Genomic DNA, 20236 nt, shown 5'->3' with positions numbered 1-20236 from the left:
GACGATTCCTAGCCAGAGGAAGAGGGAAGGTGATATATAGTCCAAGCACAATCTGCACCCAGGAGTCAGCAGGCCCAAATCAGCATACTGTCCTCCAAGGGTACTTCAGGTCCTTTGTAGAAATCGTTAGGCAGCCCCCAGGGGGAAAGTAGCCCCTGCTCACATGTCATGTTCAGCCTTGTAGCCTCAAAGGGGAAGTGGCTGTCCTGACCTATAGTAGTGTTGCCAGAGACAAAGGGCATGAAGTAGAGACCATCTGGAGGGAGACCAGGCCATCTTGTTCCCAGTGCCAGGGCTTTGTCAGCCAAGGCCAGAGTAGAGGAAGGCTCATTTGGAGAGGTAGAGGGATTCTGCTGGTGTCCCTGCCACATTGCTTGAGGCATAGCCTCTTATTACAGGCCAATCTAAATGAAGGACAAAGCTCTTTCCTGTTTGCCATGAGAAGTGGTATAAAAGAACAGAGTTTTCTAGGTCATAGCTGAGCAGGCCCCAGATCTACCCATCTTATGATTCTCACGGAGAAAACAAAGTTCTGTTCAAGGCAGATAATGTCCTGTACGTGTTCAGACCCACACTTCGAATCCCAGGACCTCAAACGTACCACTTGACTAGTGACCTCGGGGACTGCTTGACCTTCCAGAGTTCACAGTGTGTGTTTTCGAGGCCAGAGAGAGCCCACAGGTTTAGAGAAAGATCCACAAGTAAAAGAAGCATTGTGGAAAGATGGTGGCAAGGGTAGGGAGCTAAGGAGAGCAGTGGGGGAAGACTAGGCAGGCTGAGTGTAGGATCTTCAAGGTGTGGTCAGGGGAAGCCTCCTTACTGAAGGCCCAGTAGAGCAGAATGTGGAAGTGCTGAGGGAGGGGAGAGCAATGCTCTAGGCTACGTGATGAGGATGTCCGAGAGTGGGTCTTGCCCATTATATTGTATTTTCCAGGATTGTGGCCACAAGGCATCATGGGAAGCTGCTCTTTGAATTTTGGCCTGACTACAAGGACAGAAAAAGATACATCTTTTGAAACTAAGTCTGGGAAGAGAACTGAAAATCCATGGCAGCCTGGGTCAGGTACTAACAATAATGACGTTAGTAATAGTAGCAATTAATCTACCTGAGGCCATATGCCAGATAGTATTTGGAATATATTCATAAGGTATGGCAGTCCATCCTCAAAATGAACCTGAGTGTTGGATGCAATTCTTTAAAAATATATATATATATATGTATGTATATATATATATACATATATATATGTGTATGTGTATGTGTGTGTGTATGTGTGTGTGTGTGTGTGTGTACATAAGTCCTGGTACTGATAGGCTTGAATGTCAGATCCCCAAGAGTTACAGATTGTGGTAAGTCATCTGACACAAGTTTTCAGAGTTGAACTCAGGTCCTTTGGAGGGACACTACATGTTCTTAACTGCTGAGCTATCTGGCCAGCTGCTAGATGCTATCCTTTTGCTCATTTCATACATGAGAAAATGGAGACTCATAGTACTTACAGAACTTGTCTAAGGTCAACAAACAGCAGCTTTGATCATTTTAGGAACCTGAGCAGACTGTACTAGTGTGGTCAGAACAGTGAACTGGAGACAGGGGGGCACAAGAGACTGTCACTTGGCTTTGCAGCTGTTGTCATAAGAGTCAGGAAGTCCAGATTCAGTTGAAAGCGATGAATAGAGGGGTATGATGGCACAAGCCTATAATCCCAACACTCAGGAGCTGGAAGGAAGTGGATGGCAGATTTAGACCAAGCTGGGCTGCATTAACTTCATCTATTTCAAAATAAAATCATATGTAGCATGGCACCTAACCTGAGGGGAGGATTTGATTTGCTGTCTCCATAGGAAAGATGGCTGCCATCTCCCCTGGAGTGTGAGCTTTGTGAATTCACATCCCATGTTTGATTAATTTGATGCTCTATCACCAGGGCCTAGCACATAGTAGGTGACTGAAAACGATAAAACAAATGAACAAATACAAGAAGCAATGCTCTTTCTACTGTCATTTACCAAGACTGTCCCTGCTAGGGACATTACGATCTTTTCAAGGCGCCAGAGAGTCTGAACTTCTCCCTCTTTAAGAAGGTAAGGCATGAAGTTCAAGGAGCATTGCCAAGGTAGAGCTCGGGGCTTTTGCTTGGGGCAGTAACGACAGAGACCTTGGAGCTTCTGCCTGGGGCAGTAATGGGAGAGACCCAGAATAGCTATCCTAGCTGCTAATTGATATCTGCTTCCTGTCTCATTTTTCCCCCAGGGAAGTAGGGGTTATTCTTCTTTACTCTAGATAACAGAAGAATAGAAGTGTCACACAGTGTCATGACATTAGAATTCACTATATAAACTCTGAAGCTTGCAGGGCTTTGCCAAGGTGGGCCAGATGTTTAGTGTGGTCTCTGGCTGGGATGATATCAGAAGTTCTTTCACACTGGTGTAGTGGGACACTCCTGTAACCTCCAGTACTCGAGAAGCTGAGGCAGGAGGATCACAAGTTGCAGGTCAGCCTGGGCTACATAAGGAAGCCATGGCTAAAACCAACAAAGAAACAGAAAGAAAGAAGACCCCTCTTCAATGTATCCTGTCTGCCCAGCCATTCCCCAGTTCCCTCCTGTGAGCCTTCCCTGGGAAGCCAGGTATAGGAGGTGAGCTGATTCTTCAGTTTCTATGAAAGTGAAGAGTCCACCCCAGTTCTTCCCTGCCTCCCCTCAGAGTTGGAGGGTGGGCCGGCAAGGTAGAAAAATGGAGAAACAGATCCAGTCTCCTGTGTTTGCCACCTCAGAGAGCAAGACTGGCTTTTCTGAGCAGAGAGGGTCCTGCTATGTAAACTGGGTGTGAGCCATCACATAGAGTGCTTCTGACGAACAAGTAAAACCACTGTGCATGTCTGATGCCAGGGGAGGGCTTCATCCCAGACCAGTCAGGAGCCAGAGAAGGGTCAGGATGTTCCACTCACACAGCACATTGTCATGCCTTTCCTGCGTCCTTCTGTCTATTCTAGCTTTAGCCTGCTAGGGTGAATTATTGTCCCTGTTAGACTCAAAAATCACGTGCCAACCAAAGGCAGGTAGTACCTCTGTAAGTCACAAGGGTAGACATTCCAAATTGAAAGAATGTGAGCCTCAAGTGTGTGGAGAGCCCCCTGACCTCCCAAGATCACACTGCCTTTTCGGGTCTGATCTTGGGATGATAGTCACAGTCTTGCAAAGGGCCGGTTCTGCTAATCACTTCTTCCAAATCAAGACTCAATGGTACAATGAGGCTGTCTTCAGAGGCACATTGGATTGTGAGCCTCTCCCTAGACTCCTCACCCTGAGGCAACAGCAGTAAAGAAGGAAACATGATTGTTGAATCTTGGAAGAAGGAAAGTGAAATGCAGTCATAGCAAGGGTTGGACGATCAAAATTTGCAGGAATGAAGGATGATGCCACTCTGAACTATGAAAAATATATCTTTGAGCATCCTTAGAAACTACTTACTGAACAAACTAAAACACAATTGTCTATCTTCTCTATCATCCTGTCTCATCATTTCTTCTTCCATGCAGGCATGGCCCTGACTCACACTGCCAACTGGTTGCTTTGGACAGAACGGGTCTCTTCCTGCTGTTGTTTATACAGCTTATTCTTTGCTGGCTTTTCTTATTATTTGCTCTCTCTGGAGTCTACAAAGGGTCTAGTTATAGACTGACTTTTTATTTCTTCTACTCAGTCCTTGGAGTGTTCTTTCTGAGAGACCACATCATTCTGCTCTGGAAAGTTGGCAGCTGTTATCTCATGACGATTGCCCTCTTCCTGTTGTCTGTTTAGAACTTTACTTAGCCTGCTCATGTCAGCCTTCATGCCTCTTGACTCTTCAGAGTTTGTCTGTATGCTGCTGTGAACACATTCAATGCTATCGTCTACTTTATTGAGTTTTTCTACGACTGTGGCTAATTTAGAGCTATCCCATTTAGTGAAGTTTCCCCCTCCTTTATTTTCCTTCTCTTTGGTGGTAGGAATAAAATCCAGAGCATTGTGTATGCCTGAGCAAGCACTTTACCACTCGGCTATATTTCCAGTCTCAGGTTTTCTAAAAGATTTTCTTTTCTTATATCTCTTTCTAGTTTTGAGCAATAACATCACATACATTTAAGGGATATATTTTTTTTAACTCATCTCTCTGTATGTCCTACACATGCCTACTTCCAAAGTCTGCTAGCTTATTCTCCAAAACATCATCTGGAGCAAAGTAAGATGGCTTGTCTGAGGTCAAGCAAGAGGCAAGCAGCAGAGCCAGTATTTAATTCCATAGAGGTGCCGTGCTCCCAGCATCCTCAGTGACCTCTCATTTAGAAATAAGACAAGGAGTGATGCTGCTCAAATAGCCCCTGGCTGGCCCTCAGAGGCCAAGCCAGTATTTATGACGTTAGACCGTTTTCCCAGAAGTGCCTACCCCAAGGCAGTAAGGAATTGCCTATGGCCCTATGGAGGCAGAGCAAATTGTCACAGGCAAGGCTCTGAGAAGGCCAAAGATCTCCCTTCTGGGGTTCTACAGGCTGAGCACAGCCCACCTTCCTCCATGGTTTTCTATAGACTCTTCTTCTAACTGGTGAAAGCTTGGGAGGACCTCTCACTTTGCTGAGCCTTGACTTTCTCATCTACATATTTTGATGATACCATCTTGACCTGTAGGGATGGCAGAGGCATTTCACTAAAACAACTCATGGAAGGATCTGGGCTTCCAGAACTGGGAACAGGAAAATGATAGCCTAGAAGATGGCTTCTTAAATACTTTTCATACATTTCACCAGACCTTTCTGCTTGAGAAATTTTTATTTGATGCTCGGCATAGAGATACATAAAATAGGTACCTTCCTGGGTCTCAGTTTCCATGTCTGTGAAGTGGGCACGATAAGATATGTTATAGAGAGGCATCCTTAAAGTAAAAGTGCACTTAGCCAGGCAGCGGTAGGATGTACCTTTAAGCCCAGCACTGGAGAGACAGAGGTAGACAGATCTTTATTAGTTCAAGCCCATCCAAGTCTACAGAGTGAGTTCCAGGACAGCCAGGGCTACACAGAGAAACAAATGGAAGAAAGGAAGGAAGGAAGGAAGGAAGGAAGGAAGGAAGGAAGGAAGGAAGGAAGGAAAGAAGGAAGGAAGGATGTTTAATTTGTAAAAGAGATGTGAATATAGTCTGTTTCTGACCACACAAGTAAAAGATCACTCACTAGAAGCTGTCCTGTCAATCAGGCAGAGGGTCATGGTCTTGACTTGGACATTCAAAGTTCTTAAAGCAAGTGACCCAATCTCCCCAAGTCATTTGTTTCATGCACTTTATATGTCACTGTTCCCTTCCACCTTGCACCAAAGAGCCAGAGCTCTGACTTCTGTGCACTCCCTTTCAGTCTCCACCACCTCTAAAGGAGCCCCACAGAGCCTGGCTGGCTGGGTTGCCTGTCCCACCATATACCTGAAATCCTCCCCATGTATTCCTGGAGCCCTTTGCCAATGGGATCCTGGCACCTGGTCCCCGAATATGTCATACCCTGGGGGGGGGGACTGGAAGGATGAGGTGAAGAGTGAGGTTGCTGCTGGGGTCTCTGGATGACCCCTGTCTAGGCCTGCAGTCTACAGAAAGATCTCTCACAGCTGCTACAGAGGCTTGAGGAAAGACTGGGAGAAGCAAGAACTGGCTTTTCCTCTGCAGACACAGCAACCTCCCTTGATTGTGGGAGTTCTTCACAGTTTGGGCTTGCCCTGGGAATTCCTAAGAGTGTCCTAACACTTCCAGGGCATGAGCTCAGGTACTCTCTTTATCCTCTAGTCACCCTTTCTAGAGACAAGGAGCTGGGGAGACTAATCACAGTCTTGCCCAACCTAGGGTGGAAGTTGGGATCAGTAGGGTCTTATTACACTGCTTAGTGAGATTTTTATGTTAATTTAGTGGGAGGGACTTAGTGCTAGTAAACAGAGACACAGTTGGAGTTTCAAATTCCCACTGTAGTCCCCAGAGAGAGAAGCCCTGGTAGGTACTAGGGAGTCTTAGTTTGGGACATGATAGGAAATGGCCTCATTCTTGGGATTTCACCCATGAGGCCATGTCACTGTATTGTACAGGTGAAGGTGGCCCAGCACAAGCCTCCATTTGTTGCTGGCTGGGCCTTCTCATGGCATGACTTTCTTCTCATACTAGAGAACTCAACCTGAGTGGTCCTAGGTTCAGAGAGCAAAGGGTTGGGCTCTGAACATAGGAAACCTGCTTAGAGGAGACCTGGATACCTCAGACCTGGGATTCTGGGCTATTGAGCTTCTAGATTTCATCTCTTAGGTCATGTGACCAAGGACAGATGGGGCATGTCTGGCTCTGAAAATACAATTTGTATGTCTGGTGCCGTCTAGACCAAGTCTAGCTCGCCTCTGAATCTTACTTTCCCTGTTCCTGTCACCATGATTCAGAAGCCATTGCCAGAGCATTGGGACAACCCCGTTGAGCTTAATGAGACCGAGATCAGTGTCTTTGCATACATTACTATTCACAAGCCACACCCTCCCAATGAAGGTTCATGAAGGAGCAGTACTAGGACACTTCCAGCCCCCTTTGCCTCTTTTGCATGTAGTTGGGGAGAAGTCTAGAGAGGGCAAGGGATCCCTTCATGGTCACCCAGCAGGACAGCAGCAGACTCCTTCTCCCCAACACAAGCGCCTATCTGTATTGATGTTGACTGGTGAGAAAAGCCGGAAGGAAAGCTGCAAGAGGAGCATGGGATGAGAAGTGGCCGGAAAGACAGGATGGGCTGACAGGTAGTCCACGCTGGAGTCATTAGCCCAGATATGGTGCTGCTTCCACTGGTGAGGATTAGTGCAAACATCCTTCCCCCTGCAGCCCTCCCTGCTGGCCAGCTGTACAGGCTTTGGGTGGCGTGCCCCAGATGTTGGAGGCCCCAGGCTGGAGGCTGGACTTTCTCTCTAGTGACGTTGTGTGCTCTCCCAGCATCCCGGGGGCACGGGCCAGCCTCTGGCTCATCTCTGCTGTCAGGCCTGGTGAAGGACAGTCAGCATGCCTGGCTGATCAAAGGCACTCCCATCCTCTGGCTTCAGGAGTGTTGGGGCTGAAGGGGAGTATAGCAAGCCCAGATGCCATTTTGCCACACTTTGAAGTCCCACTGCATTCAGAACAGGGTTTGGCTCTGGAGAGGGACTGCTCAAACATAAACTTAACAACTCTTGACCTGGTGTATGATGAGGCAGGAGAACTGAGTCTTGCCATCTTTGATCAATCCTTTTACCTTGGTGGGCCACAGCCTCCCTGACTAAACCATGAAAGCATTGAATTTGGCTGAGTAAGGGCCAGGCTGACTCTACCATTTAGAAACTATGATTTCTTTTTCTTCTTTTGGAGACCCAGAACAGGCCCAGGTCAGCAGTAGTCTGGCACTGAAAACAGAATGACTACAACTGCTAGGAGTGGGAACAATTCATTCATATGTCATTCATTCATTCATTCATTCATTCATTCATTCATTCATTCATCTATGAATCCATTGATGAATTACCACTGGATTCCTTAGCCATGGAAATAGGGCACCCTCACATGCTGCTTTACCGCCTGGGAGACCTACATTTGGAACCGGCCTGCCCTTAGGTTTCCTTGGCTCTTCTATAGAGTTAGGATGACCATGTTGGTTTTGAGCTTTCCCTCAGCAGTGGCCATAGTCAGCAGGGGCTTGGCTGAGTCTAACTCCAACCAAATTAAGTAACCAAAGCAACTACAAAAAGCTTTCTCGTGCTCACAATCTTGTTGGGATGTCTTAAGAGAAAGGACACACATACACCAAGGCAAGGGAGAATGTCACAGAGCCAAGGTACAGTAAGCCTATATACTATGTCTGGGATTGGATCCCTGTCAGTGGATAGTTATGTTGGAAATTCTTTCTTTCCTTGTGTGTGTATGTTCTGGGAATAGGATCTGGGGCTTCACACATACTAAGCAAGTATTCGACGGCTGTGCTACACCACAGCCCTAGCAACTTTTCTCACCCTCCTTCTTTCTCCCCTGTCAGTTTTTCTAAGACAGCATCTCTATATGTAGCTCAGGTTGGGCCCCAAACTTTGTGATCCTTGCCTGAGTCTCTGAGCACTGGAATTATAGGTATACCTGACTTGGGAATCATTTGTTAAATGCTTTTTAAAAAATTTTTTTTAATTTTTTTATTTTTTTTTATAGGAGGCTGGCTGTTAGAAGCAAGGAGCGGGAACCCTGTGTGTTTCTGGCCTTTCCTCTGGAAAACACCTCCTTCTTTGTCCCTTCTCGAGCCACTGCGGCCTAGGCCCAAGCTAATCCTACTAAGCCCTTTGACCTCTTCAAATAACCCTACAACAATGTCCCTGGAGTTTTTGAATTTGCTGGTCTTGAACCAATTTAAAAATAAAAAACTCGATTTTATTATTTGTATGTGTGTGTGTGTGTGTGTGTGTGTGTGTGTGTGTGTGTGTGTGTGCACAAACACACATACATGTCTGCAGATGCCAGAAGAGAATATTGGATTCCCTGGAGTTGAAGTTACAAACAGTTGAGAGTTACCAGTATGGGTGCCAGGAACTGAAGCTGAACTTGGATCCTCTGGAAGAACAGCAAGCACTCCGAACTGCTGAGTCATCTTCAAATAACTTATTTTTCTTCTGTATGTGTGTCCTTCAGTGTTACAAGAGGAGAGGCCCACACAGCCATCTCCCTCACTGGGCTCTATGGCCTTGTGCTTGGCTCTGGCCTACTTCACAGCCCTGTGTTACCTTGGGGTCAAGGATGAAAGCAGGCTGCCCAAACTTACAGCCATCTGCTGAGGAGTAGTACATCCAAATCTTTGCTTGTCCCAGAAGAATCAGTCAGGGGTGAGCCAATCTGCTTATACTCCCCAGCGCCAAAAGTCCTTGTCACAGCCTCTAAAGAGCCAGGCTATGCAGAGGGTGGCCAAGCTGGACCTATGAACTGCATTGGGGGACTATCTGCTGCTGACTGCCTCACAGCCACATTCCCATAGAGGACCTCTGGACCTCCACAGGGTCCACTGAGTGACTGCATCCTAGAGCAGGCTGCCCCTGTGACTTTAGAAGTATTGTGGGACACGCTCAAGGTTTTGCTAGTGACACTGAACAGAGATCTGCTCCAGGTGAAGACCAGGCTTATCCAGGACCAAAGCGTTCCCTGTATAGCATACACACATTCACATACATGCATACATACATGCATACATACTTATGGATGTGCACATGCCTATGCCTACATGTGTAGAGTACTGATGGGAAATCAGGCCTTGTGGAGGGAGGTAAAGAAGACCAAATTTAGGTGAGCAAGTCAGTGGGGCTAGAAGGCATATCTATAGGTACTCTGGCTATGTATGGGTCAGTTTTGTGCCTGTCTTTTTTTTTTCCCTTGAAAGGTCCACAGTAGCTGTTACTAATTGTGGACCTCTCCTTAGTTCTCAAACATTGGATGCAGGGTCTGGCCTCTTGCAGAAGTCCTCACTCTTGGCCCATATCTTTCTCTTTCAATAGCATGAGTGAAGAAACTATTGGACGAGAAAGATTCCATGGAAAGAGTTGGACATGGGTAGGGTAGCTCAGGCTGGGGTTGGGGGTGGTGGTGCGTCATGCAGCTAGCTCTTCCATCATAGCCCCAGAACCCAGAACTGCAAAGACCCTGAGGGTGGTGAGGAGGAAGTGAAATGGAACAGACTTGCTAAGTAGCCTGCCCTTGGCTGCTCTCATCTGCCTGCCTGGCTAAAGAGGCAAGGCCCCAGGAATGATAATAACCATCCCTCCTGTCTGGATGACCCCTTCACACACCACTAACTGCCTTCCCACCCAGCCTCTTCTTGTCTCCCCCACACACAAGCACAAGTGGTAGGAAATGATCCCCTTGGCCAGATGGCAGCTCAGAGAGCACAAGGAAACCTGCCTGAGGCTGCATAGCATCACATCAGTGGTGACATTAACCTGAGACCCAGGGTACCACATCACATGATTACGTGCCCCTTAGATTCCTGAGGTGCTTAAAGATTCAAGACTGGGTCTGGATTTCTTTTCCAGCTAGAGGGCAAACTGCTTAGAGTCTCTAGGCTGGAAGGGACCCTAGTGGGAAACGGTTGCAGATGGAGGGAGGGCACCAAGGTTGGAGATGGAAGGAGGGCACCAAGGTTGCAGATGGAGGGAGGGCACCAAGGGAGGATGGAACTAAAAAGACCAAATCTACACTTATCCCAAGATGCCTTCATTTTGAAGAAGTTTTGTCTAGTTTTTCTTGAAAACAGAACGACTGGCAGACATCCTCGTAGTTGTCCTTCATGTGGGAATGTCTTCCAGTTTATTCTTGAATAATATTTTCATTGGACAACGAAATCTGGGTTGGCTGCTTTTCTCTTTACTATGGCGCTTTCTCATGGCCCCTGTGCTATAATATGCCCCTCCTTTTGTAGTCAGATCTCTTGTGAGGTGAGATACAACTCCAGTTTTTCCTAGTGTGTCCTGGGAAGAGCCCTGCATGCTATTTGAACTCATGCTTTCCGTCACTGTCCTGAAAGAACAAGGTTGGCTGGCCACACGGGGGCCTCTCTTGGGACTCCAGCATTCTCTGAATCTCAAAGTCATCTAACTCCCCAAGACTGATCAGCTCCCATTGGAGGAGAAAGAGGCCCTGCAGAGGTACCTGCTGGCCTTGTTTCCTCTCAAGGACAGGGCCTGCATCCAGTGCCTTTCAATCTTTTTACATGGCCTGCCCTAGCCCCTGGCAGCCTACTACTGAGCCAGGGGTAGCTCGTAACAACCCAGCCCCAAATCCTTTGTTTTCTTCTCATCCAGACCATTGCAAATAACCTCCTTGGTGGGAGGTGGCAACCTGAAGGATCACCATATGTCTCCCACACCAGGATCCCTATGTTGCAGACTGGTGGCTGGCTTGTCACAGCCCACCTGTGCGCTTCAGTGTTCTCTCTGCCTGGGAGATCCCTTCTTCTCTACTTGAAACTTCCTGCCGAGGCAAGACTAGCTCTTCACTAATCTGTGCACCCGCATTCGCATCCATAAATTAGGAGTGATGATACTATACCATGAAGTTGACACGAAACATTTTGAACAGTGCTTGGCCCATAACAAATACATTTAGTGTTCTATAGGCAGGTTCTGTATCTAAGAACACAACCAATCAGATTGAAAGCATTCAAGGAGAAGGCCATGACCATACTAAATAGCACAGCATCACAACTATTTACAGAGAATTTACATTGTATTAGATATCATAAGTCCTCTAGAGATGATTTAAAGTATATGAGAGAGTGTGTGTAGGTTATATGCAAATCCTATGCTAGTTTGCATAAAGGGCTTGAGTATCTGTAGGGCTGAGCATTCCCTGAGGACCCAGAACCCAGACCCTAGGACCCCAAGGGACTGACTCTACTCAAGAGAGATTAGCTCATTATTTCAGGGATCAGTGACACTATTATACTACACAGGTACCAGAAACTGACTCCCTGTGTTCAAATCCCCTGTGTCACCTCAATCAAGTCATTTAACACCTCTGTGTTTCCATGTTCTCATCTTTAAAAGGCAGCTAATCAGAGGCCCCCATCACCAGGCTGCCACGTGGCTCACAGGAGACAGTACATATACGCCCTTAGCATAGAGTGGAGCTGTGAGCTACTGATACACGCGAGCTAGGAGGACGATCACTCTGGCTCTTGAGAAAGAAGGACAATGACAGTTATTAGGGAGCGGTTGGCTGTAGCTTGTGCTAGGGAGGGACTCCTGTGTCCTTGAGATAGCCCTTGAACTCTACCAGGCAGGCTGGTGACTTTCCCACCTCTGTCACCTGTGATGACCTCCTCTCTTGGCTTCAGTTACCCTGCCTCATTCCCAACTTCAAGGTCCCCTTTGGGAGGCCTTCTCAAGTTTCAGCACATCAACGAAGTACCTTGTGGGCCACAGGATGTTTTCCCAGGCCTATGTCTGATGTGATTGTTTTCCTGGCTCTATGGGCCTGGGTGTGAGTCTGCCTGCTCACCCATCCACATGGTAAGAAATGACATAAAATGAACACATTTACAGTTTTGACCAAAACTGGAGAGAAAGTCATTCTTTGTCAATTTCTTTCCCTCAAGCAGTTTTAGAACTTATATAAAGAGTGGAGCATGCTGAGCAGTGGTGGCGCACACCTTTAATCCCAGCACTTGGGAGGCAGAGGCAGGCGGATTTCTGAGTTCGAGGCCAGCCTGGTGAGTGAGTTCCGGGACAGCCAGGGCTATTCAGAAACCCTGTTTCGAAAAACCAAAAAATAAATAAAAATAAATAAATAAATAGTAGAGCAAGACCCAGGACTGTGCTTCTAGATATTTGGCCGTGGGTCTCAGTGAACTGAGCTGGAAGAGGTCACTAAAGGTGAAGGCAATTCAGGAGTTTGGGGTTCATGCTGCAGCTGCCTGCTGACTCTCTATATTTCCTGGTGGAAGGTGGAACCGAAAAAGATGGCTTTAGAAAAATAAAGCTAATTTTGAGGGAGATAGTTCTGCACTAGAACCCTAGATTGTTGTCTGAGCCCCGGTCTTTGACGTGACCATGGAGTTCTTTTTCCTCTCAGGTCTCACTTCACTTATTCATCTATCTCATGAGTATTATAGCACAGATGAGTCTGAGGCACCTGTCTCCCAGGTGGGTACATCCTAGTAGCCTTTGTCACTGTTGTCCCGGCGTGGAGCTGGCCCAGGGCCTGCCCTCAAACATGTTGTGAGTAGACTGAAAGTACATTGATTGATACAAGTCCAGACAAACAACCGAGCCAGCCCCCACAAGCCTCCCACAAGGCCTCTTGCTCAGTCTTGAACCACCCTTGCCTACCTAGCATCCCAGTCTTGGCAGCTGAGGGCTTGAAGGCAAAGCTTAGCTGCTGCCTAGAGGATGGAATACTGGGGCCCCGACAGGAATGTGGCTTGGTTTATTTTGGTCCTCTAAATTGGAAGACTGGAGGCTCTCATTTAGCATTCCCTGCTCGGAGCTGGAACCTAGGCTGGGGTGGCCTGCCTCAACTGCCAAGCACAAGCCCCCCACCAGACCACAAGCCAACCTCAGAGCTGCTTGTGGCTGGCCCTGCATAGCAACACTGCAGACAACAAGGCCCCTTAACTCTCCCAGCATTGTCGTGTGTGTGGGTGTGGGGGGGTAGTCTCCACTGTTGTGAGAGATCAGTGGGATGGGGCCTGGATCAGGGTGGGCTCAGCCAGTCCCTGTGCTCAATCCGGGCACCTGCCCTCTATGCGCCTTTGCAGGGCCATGGGGATTTTTTTTTTCATAAAGCTGGGGCTGAGCAAAAGAAAAAAAAAGAGGCAGTAGAAATGAAGGCCTAGGGCCCAGAGGGCCATTGGGCTTTGAGGGAAGGGCCAGCTGTTTTCCATCTTCACTGAGGGCTGAGGGAAAGGAAACAGGCTGGAAAAACAAGGAGAGGGGCTGAAGTCTCCAAAGACCAGCTTTCCAGCCCTGGCCTACTGTGGAGAAGTGACCAGCCTTCCAGACGTCCCCCTTCAACCCACCTTCCATGCTGTTACCAAAGGCACCTTGCCAGCAAAGGCTTGATCGGATTATCTCTTTAATTAAAACATTTCAATGGCTCCCTATCATCTACAAGGGGAAATCCGCCTCCCATTCAAGGACCTAAGGCCCCTCACAATGTGGCCCCTGCCTACCTTTTCTGCACAACTCCCAAGTCTCTCCACCCCCACACACCACAATAACCTGCCAGCTGCCTTGGGCTTCCCCCAGACCTCCCATGTTGTGTCAGGGCTCCGTGTCCTCCCTCTGCCTGGGAAATCCTTTCTTGTCCGCATTGGCAAACGCTTCCTTATTGCTAACACTCCAGTTCAAATGGTTCCAGTTCCAGGCCAGGTATGGTGGTACAGACCTGCAATCCCAGCTCTTGGGAGTCACAGGCAGGAGAATTGTGAGTTCAAAGCTAGACTAGTCTACATAGTAAGCCTTTATCTCAAAACAGAAAACCCTAAATCTTGTGTAACAGGTGTCGCTCAGCGGTAGGGCGCTTCCCTGGCATATGCAGGTCCTGGTTCCAGCCCTGAACTGTAAGGAAAAATGTCTCTGGTTCTGGTAGAAAGTTTCCTGTCTTTTGCTTCCACAGTGCTATTCTCAGGCTTATAGCAACTCCAAAAGTATTTACTAAACAATTGCCATATGCTGAGCACTGTTGTAGACACAAGAAACACACTGGTAAAGTCCAGAGGCCTCAGCAGCTGTCTTCATGGAGTTTCACATAGGCGAGAAAGGTAGCCAATAATCACGTACATAACATGAGGTCAGTGATATACATACCAGGTGTGTTGGCACTGGGCCATCAGCTCTGCTCTGTGACACCTGCTGGTTTCTGTGGGGACATATTTCCATCATAGTGACATTACAGAACACAGGGTTGGGACTAGGAAATGACAGCCATCTCTTGCCCACTCTCCTCATTCTCTGAGTGCCCAGATCATGTCCAGGTTTTCAAATGTATACTTTCTATTTGCACACAGTAAAATGTACTAGTACTGAGCCTGGGTATGAAGCGTCACAAAGTTTTACATGCTGGTCAACTTGTGTAACCACCTCTTAGACTGAGATCTAGGACATTTCCAGTGCTCCAACAGGGCTTGTGTGTGTCTTTCCAATCAATGTCTTGCTATGGTTGTCCCTTTTTCGTTCCTAGGGCGTGGTCTTGCTTGCTCTTGAGTTGCAGTATCATGTTCTTTTTTTTTTTTTTTAGCATGTTTGATGTCTTTTACTCAATTTAGTAGAGCTCCTAGACAATTTGTCCTTGTCATTGCATATTGAGGGAGTCCATTTTTTTAACAACAGTGTGGCGTTCCATCATGTGATAGTCCCTAGGTGGCTTCTGTTCGTGTTTACCAGCCTCCTTTCTCCTTGGGTGTAAGAAATGGCAGCATGAAACAGAAAAAGGAGCCTAAGCATTGGTCCCTGATTGCCAGTATAATGTGCGCTCAGCCTCTCCTAAGCTTGGGGATCTGGAGAAGGCATTGCACATGTGTGTGGGGGGTGGTGGTGGTGGTAGTGGTACGTGTGTGTCCGTGAGCATGGAGATCAGAGGTCAACCTCAGGTGTCATTAAGCAGGAGCCAAAGGAGGAGCTTTGTTTTTGTGAGACAAAGTCTCTCACCGGGCCTTGCTACTTTCTGATTAGCTTGGGCTGGCTAACGAGCTAGCCCTGGCTGTCCTCCTATCTGTGCTTACCCATGCAAGTGCACCACCACAGCCCGCCTTTTATATGAGTTCTTCTGGAATGCTTATTCCATAAGTACTTTATGACAGAGCTATCTTCCTAGCCCTGTACCCCTTCTGCCTCTCTTGACTGCTTTGGTTTGGTTTTGCTTTGGGGTGGTAAAGCCTCTGGCTGACCTCAAATTCTCAGACCATAGCACCTAGGTCCTTTGCTTTTGTCTTTTACTTCTCAAGATGTAGAGTGTTGTGGTCAGCCCTCTTATAGGGTTGCCAAAGATTTGGTGAGACTACCCCTAGGAAGCCATGCAATGGAAGCCTTGGTACATTGGGCTCAAGACTCTCCCTTGCTTAGCTTAAACATTTGAGGAACAGTGGGTGAAGTATGCCTATATTCATGCGGGTGGACATAGTGACTGTGTGACTGTTGTACATACGAAGTTTCTTCAGTTTACTTTTGGGGTGGCTGGGGAGGCGGGGTTTGAGAGCCTGGAGACACTTGCATGGTAGAGAGACCCAGCATTTGAGCTGCTGACTGAAGGCCCTTTTATATTCCCCATTCCGGAAGAAAGTGGTAAGGCACTCATAACCCCTGCCACCAGGCAGAGGAAGGCAGGAGTCAAGGGTATTCCTGGTGGGTCTCTGTTTGAGAGCCCAGACAGGGCCTGAGAATTTAAGGTTTATAAAGGTCACACAGCTTAGTGTGTACCAGAGCAGAGAGACTCAAATCTAAGTGCGCTTGGCTCAGAGTCAGTGGCTTCAGGGCATTTTGGAGACCTTGAAGCCATGCAGCTTGGAAATCACACTGTGTTCTAGCCTGGAAGACCTTGGACCTGGTGTCATGCACCATATAAAGGGGTATCGGAGGTGCTCATGAAAGTATATGCCCTTACTACAATGAGTACACTTACACGTCTTAGCTTCTCTTCCCTGTCTATTTCCTGAGGAGGAGAGAGTAGAGGAGTGCCTCATGGGATCCATGTCCCTCAACTCCTGCCACAGAGGCCCTTATCCTCAGTGTTGCCACTTCTGAGCCTCTCCCCATTCTGGTTTGTTCTCACTGTCCTTGAAGGACATTATTTGTGCATGGTAGGCCCTTTTCCGTTCACTTGTTATCGGTGTCAAACCCTGTCTCTTGGATAACCCCCCAAACAGACAAGACTAATGGCTACAAAGCCTGAAACTACCAATCTTGGTTCTGTTCTCCCAAGGTATCGTTGGGCCACTCCTTTCTTTTCTGTCACTTTCTCATCCTTCTAATTGCTGATGGACAAGGGGGCTTTGTCAGCAGGTAGCAAAAGCTAACAGAGGGAACCGAGCTGAGCTGAGCAGCTCAAGGTCAGGAACTGAGAGCCTGAAGGGAGAAGAGCAGACTAGGTTCTCTTTAGGACTGAAGCTTGTACATGGCGTCAGGCTCTAAGGTTGGGACCTGTTGAATCTGGACCGTGTTGAGGCTCATCACTCTACCTACGTTCACGAAATCATTATAGGAATAACAGTCGAGTACCAGGCCACAGGTTCAGAGCCTGAGACACAGCCATGTAGAAGGTGGACTCTGCCTCTGTCAGAGAAACTGCAAGAAGCCCCTGTTCTTCAGTGGGGCGTGAAATGTCCATCCATAACACCTGCCTTCTTGCTTTTAGGGAGAAATTGGAGAAATTTGAGACCACACTGTTGATAGCAACAAGGAGACTTAAAACCCAAGATAAGGCCCTCGTTCAGATCTGACCACCATTCCTCCCAGCTCTCCCCCTTAGGAGGATACTTTCCTCAAAGCTTGGAAATCATACCTGGGAAAGACTTGGCTCTTTCCCCGGTGTCCACAACCAGGTTCACAGCCCCCTCTCCCGCACTTTTACACCTTTTGTTTGGCCAGGCAGACACAGCAGGGGTGCTGGCTGCTCCCTCCCTTTCTTTTGTTTGTGCCTACCTCTGGAACTGGGATAGGGGTTTCTGCAGGGCAGAGCCTCCCACGTCCACAACTCTAGCTTTTAAGCCAGGCTGTGGCAGACATAGAGAATCTACCCAATTGGTACCTGCGTTCCCAAAGCTGATTTCTCATGCACCCTTAATACGCCAGAGTTCTGGGGGCAGTGGCTTGGGTTTGCATTATGGTTTTGTGTCTGACAGACATGTTTAACCCTGCGACTTCATCTTTTGGTGTCTTGTCTTTCTATTGGAAAACTAGCAACGAGTAAAACCCTGATATCCTAAGGTTGTTGGGACACGCAGAATGCTCAGAAAGCTCTAGCTCTTCCACTTAGCTACCGCTGCCACATCTCCTAGGCAACCACTGCAGCACCATCTCACATGACAGATAAAGCGACTTCCTGAGCAGACTATGCAGACAGAGCAGAAATGGCTGTTCCTCGTACAGTTGGCCCTACCTGTCTGTAGGTTCCTCTCTCATACACAGATGCCACATCTGGGGATCAAAAACACTTGAAAAAATTACATCTGCAACGAGTATGTAAAGACATTTTTTCTTGTCGTTAAGCAGTACAGTTTAACAGTTGCTCTAATATTTCCATTGCATTCTATTGCTGGGGGATGAAGCTGTGGTCTCATTCATATCAGGCAAGAACTCTACTACAGAGTTACCCCTTTACCTGCTGTATTAAGTATTAAAAGTCATTAAAAGCTTATTTAACTGGATGTCCTATTGTGTGTCTGGACTCCATTTCTCTGGAGATTGAAACAGGAGGATAATAGTGGGTTCTAGGTCAGCCTAGCCTACAGAGTGAGATCCTGTTTCGATAAAATAAAAGTCCCAAAAGTAAATAAATAAAAAATTATTTCTGTGGGAGGATATGTGTAGATTATATGCAAATATTATGCTATTTGGTATCAAGGACTTAAGGGCTGGCAGATTTTGGTGTCCAGAACAGGGACAGACTCTTAAAAACATGAGGGCTGGATATGCCATGGGAAGTCTAAGCATTGGTCAAACTCTTTTTAAAACTTATTCATACATAGGGGTGGTGTGCAGCTGGAGACCAAATTTCCTGTTTTAGTTTATTTTGTTGGTTTGGAGTTTGGAGGGCGGTTTTTTGTTTGTTTTGGTTCTGCTTTTGTTTTTGTTTTTGTTTTGAGTTAAAGTCTCACACCATAGCCTAGACTGGTTTCAAACTCACCGGGTAGCCCAAGCCGGCCAGACACTCACAATTTTGCTTCAGCTTTCAGAGTGCCAGGGTTACAGGGTGTACACCCCTGTGTCTAGCCAAGACTCCACAGTTTAACACTTTTTTACATTTAGTGTTGTGTAAACGTGCTTGCACATGCGCTGTATGCAGGTGAGCCAGAGTGGGCATATGTGAGAGGCAGAAGACAACTTGTAGAAATCAGTTGGCTCCTTCCACCATCTGGGTCCTGGGGAATCTTAGCTTATAAGTCTAAGTGGCAAGCCTCTCCATTGACTGAGCCATCTTGCCAGTCTTCTGCATTTCTTTGGTTTGTCATGTTGTTTTGAAACAATGTCATCTGGTAGCTCAGGGTTGTTGGAAACTTACAGCAATCCTCCTGCCTCTATCTCTTGAGTGCTGAGATCCAGCAGATACCAGTAACACCAAGAAAGATTCTATTTCTGACAAACACCTGGATCATGTTGCTGGCCCAGGCCTCTACATTTTGAGTATCTCTTGCTGATATTTAACCCCCAGGGGCAGCTCTATACATAGCAATCTGTAGAGTATTTAGAGAGTATCAAAGCCCACGACAGATGCTTCCTGAACTCTTGTAACTAACAGTTTGAAGGACGAGTTGCCATTCCTGCTTTATAGATAAGAAAACTGGGGCCCAGGAAAATCAAATGACTGTTCCAAGGTTACAGAGCTTACAGGTAGCCCAGAAAGGATTCTAACTCAGGTCTGGGTGACTCCAAATCTTATCTTTCCCCATTCTAGAAAGATGGTCCACAGGACATCTGTCCAACTGAGAGAAGATGAAAGCAATAGCAAAAGTCATACCCTGGGTGATATTCTTGTGAAAGGCAAGAGGACTTGCCACTGCCTGCCTGCTGGGGATCAAGGGCTGTTGGCATCTAAGTGTGGGTAGTTAGAAGATGCATGAAGGTTTTTGGCTTTCCAGGTGATAGCCCTTTGGTGGGGCTTTATGGCTCTCAGAATTTCTCAAAGGTAGTGAGACCCAATACCTCTGAATATCATGGGCCCAAATCCAATATAATGAGGGCTCAACCATAAGGCTCATTTCTGCACTTAAGGTGAAGCCATCCTGTGTTCTCAAGGGTTTTTTTTTTTTTCCCCATGAGATAACCCACAGCCTAAGTAGGTAGATCTTGGTGTTTCTGGTAACTCCATGGTTCATAGTCACTCAGTTCTAGCTAACCTAAAAATTTTTTTCCTTGCACTTTGGGCTGTAGAGATACCTCAGTGGCTAAGAGCACCGACTTCTCTTCCATGGAACTTAAGGTTCAATTTCCTGTTTCCCTTTTACCATCTGTAACTCCAGTCCCAGGGGATCCGACACCCCCTTGTGGTCTCTGCAAGATGTATGCACATGGTACATAGACATTAATGTAAGCAAAACGCGCATACACATATAAAATAAAAATAAATAAAATTTAAAAAATATTTTTAAAAAGAAGAAGGGACTGGAGAGATGGCTCAGTGGTTAAGGGCACTGGCTGCTCTTCCAGAGGACCTGGGTTCAATCCTCAGCACCCACTTGACAGCTCGCAACTGTCTGTAACTCCAGTTCCAGGGGATCTGACACCTTCACACAGACATACATGCAGGCACAACACTGATACACATAAAATTAAAAGAAAAAAATGAAAGGAAGAAATGGAAAATCCTCACATCTTCTAGGTCCCCGATCATTCTATCCCCCTTCTTGATTAGGCCATGGCAGCCAACAGCAATGAACTTGAATTCTTAAAAGGTATTTCCTTTGTCTCCTTGCCCTATAAATATTGAGAATTTGGTTTCCGGAGCCTGAAAAACCCTTAGAAGTATAAGTCAAAGTATGTGTGGATATAAT

Source organism: Grammomys surdaster, unplaced genomic scaffold (assembly GCF_004785775.1).
Source record: "Grammomys surdaster isolate TR1022 unplaced genomic scaffold, NIH_TR_1.0 197, whole genome shotgun sequence".
In the NCBI taxonomy this organism is placed as follows: domain Eukaryota; kingdom Metazoa; phylum Chordata; class Mammalia; order Rodentia; family Muridae; genus Grammomys; species Grammomys surdaster.
This window is presented reverse-complemented; position numbering follows the sequence as displayed.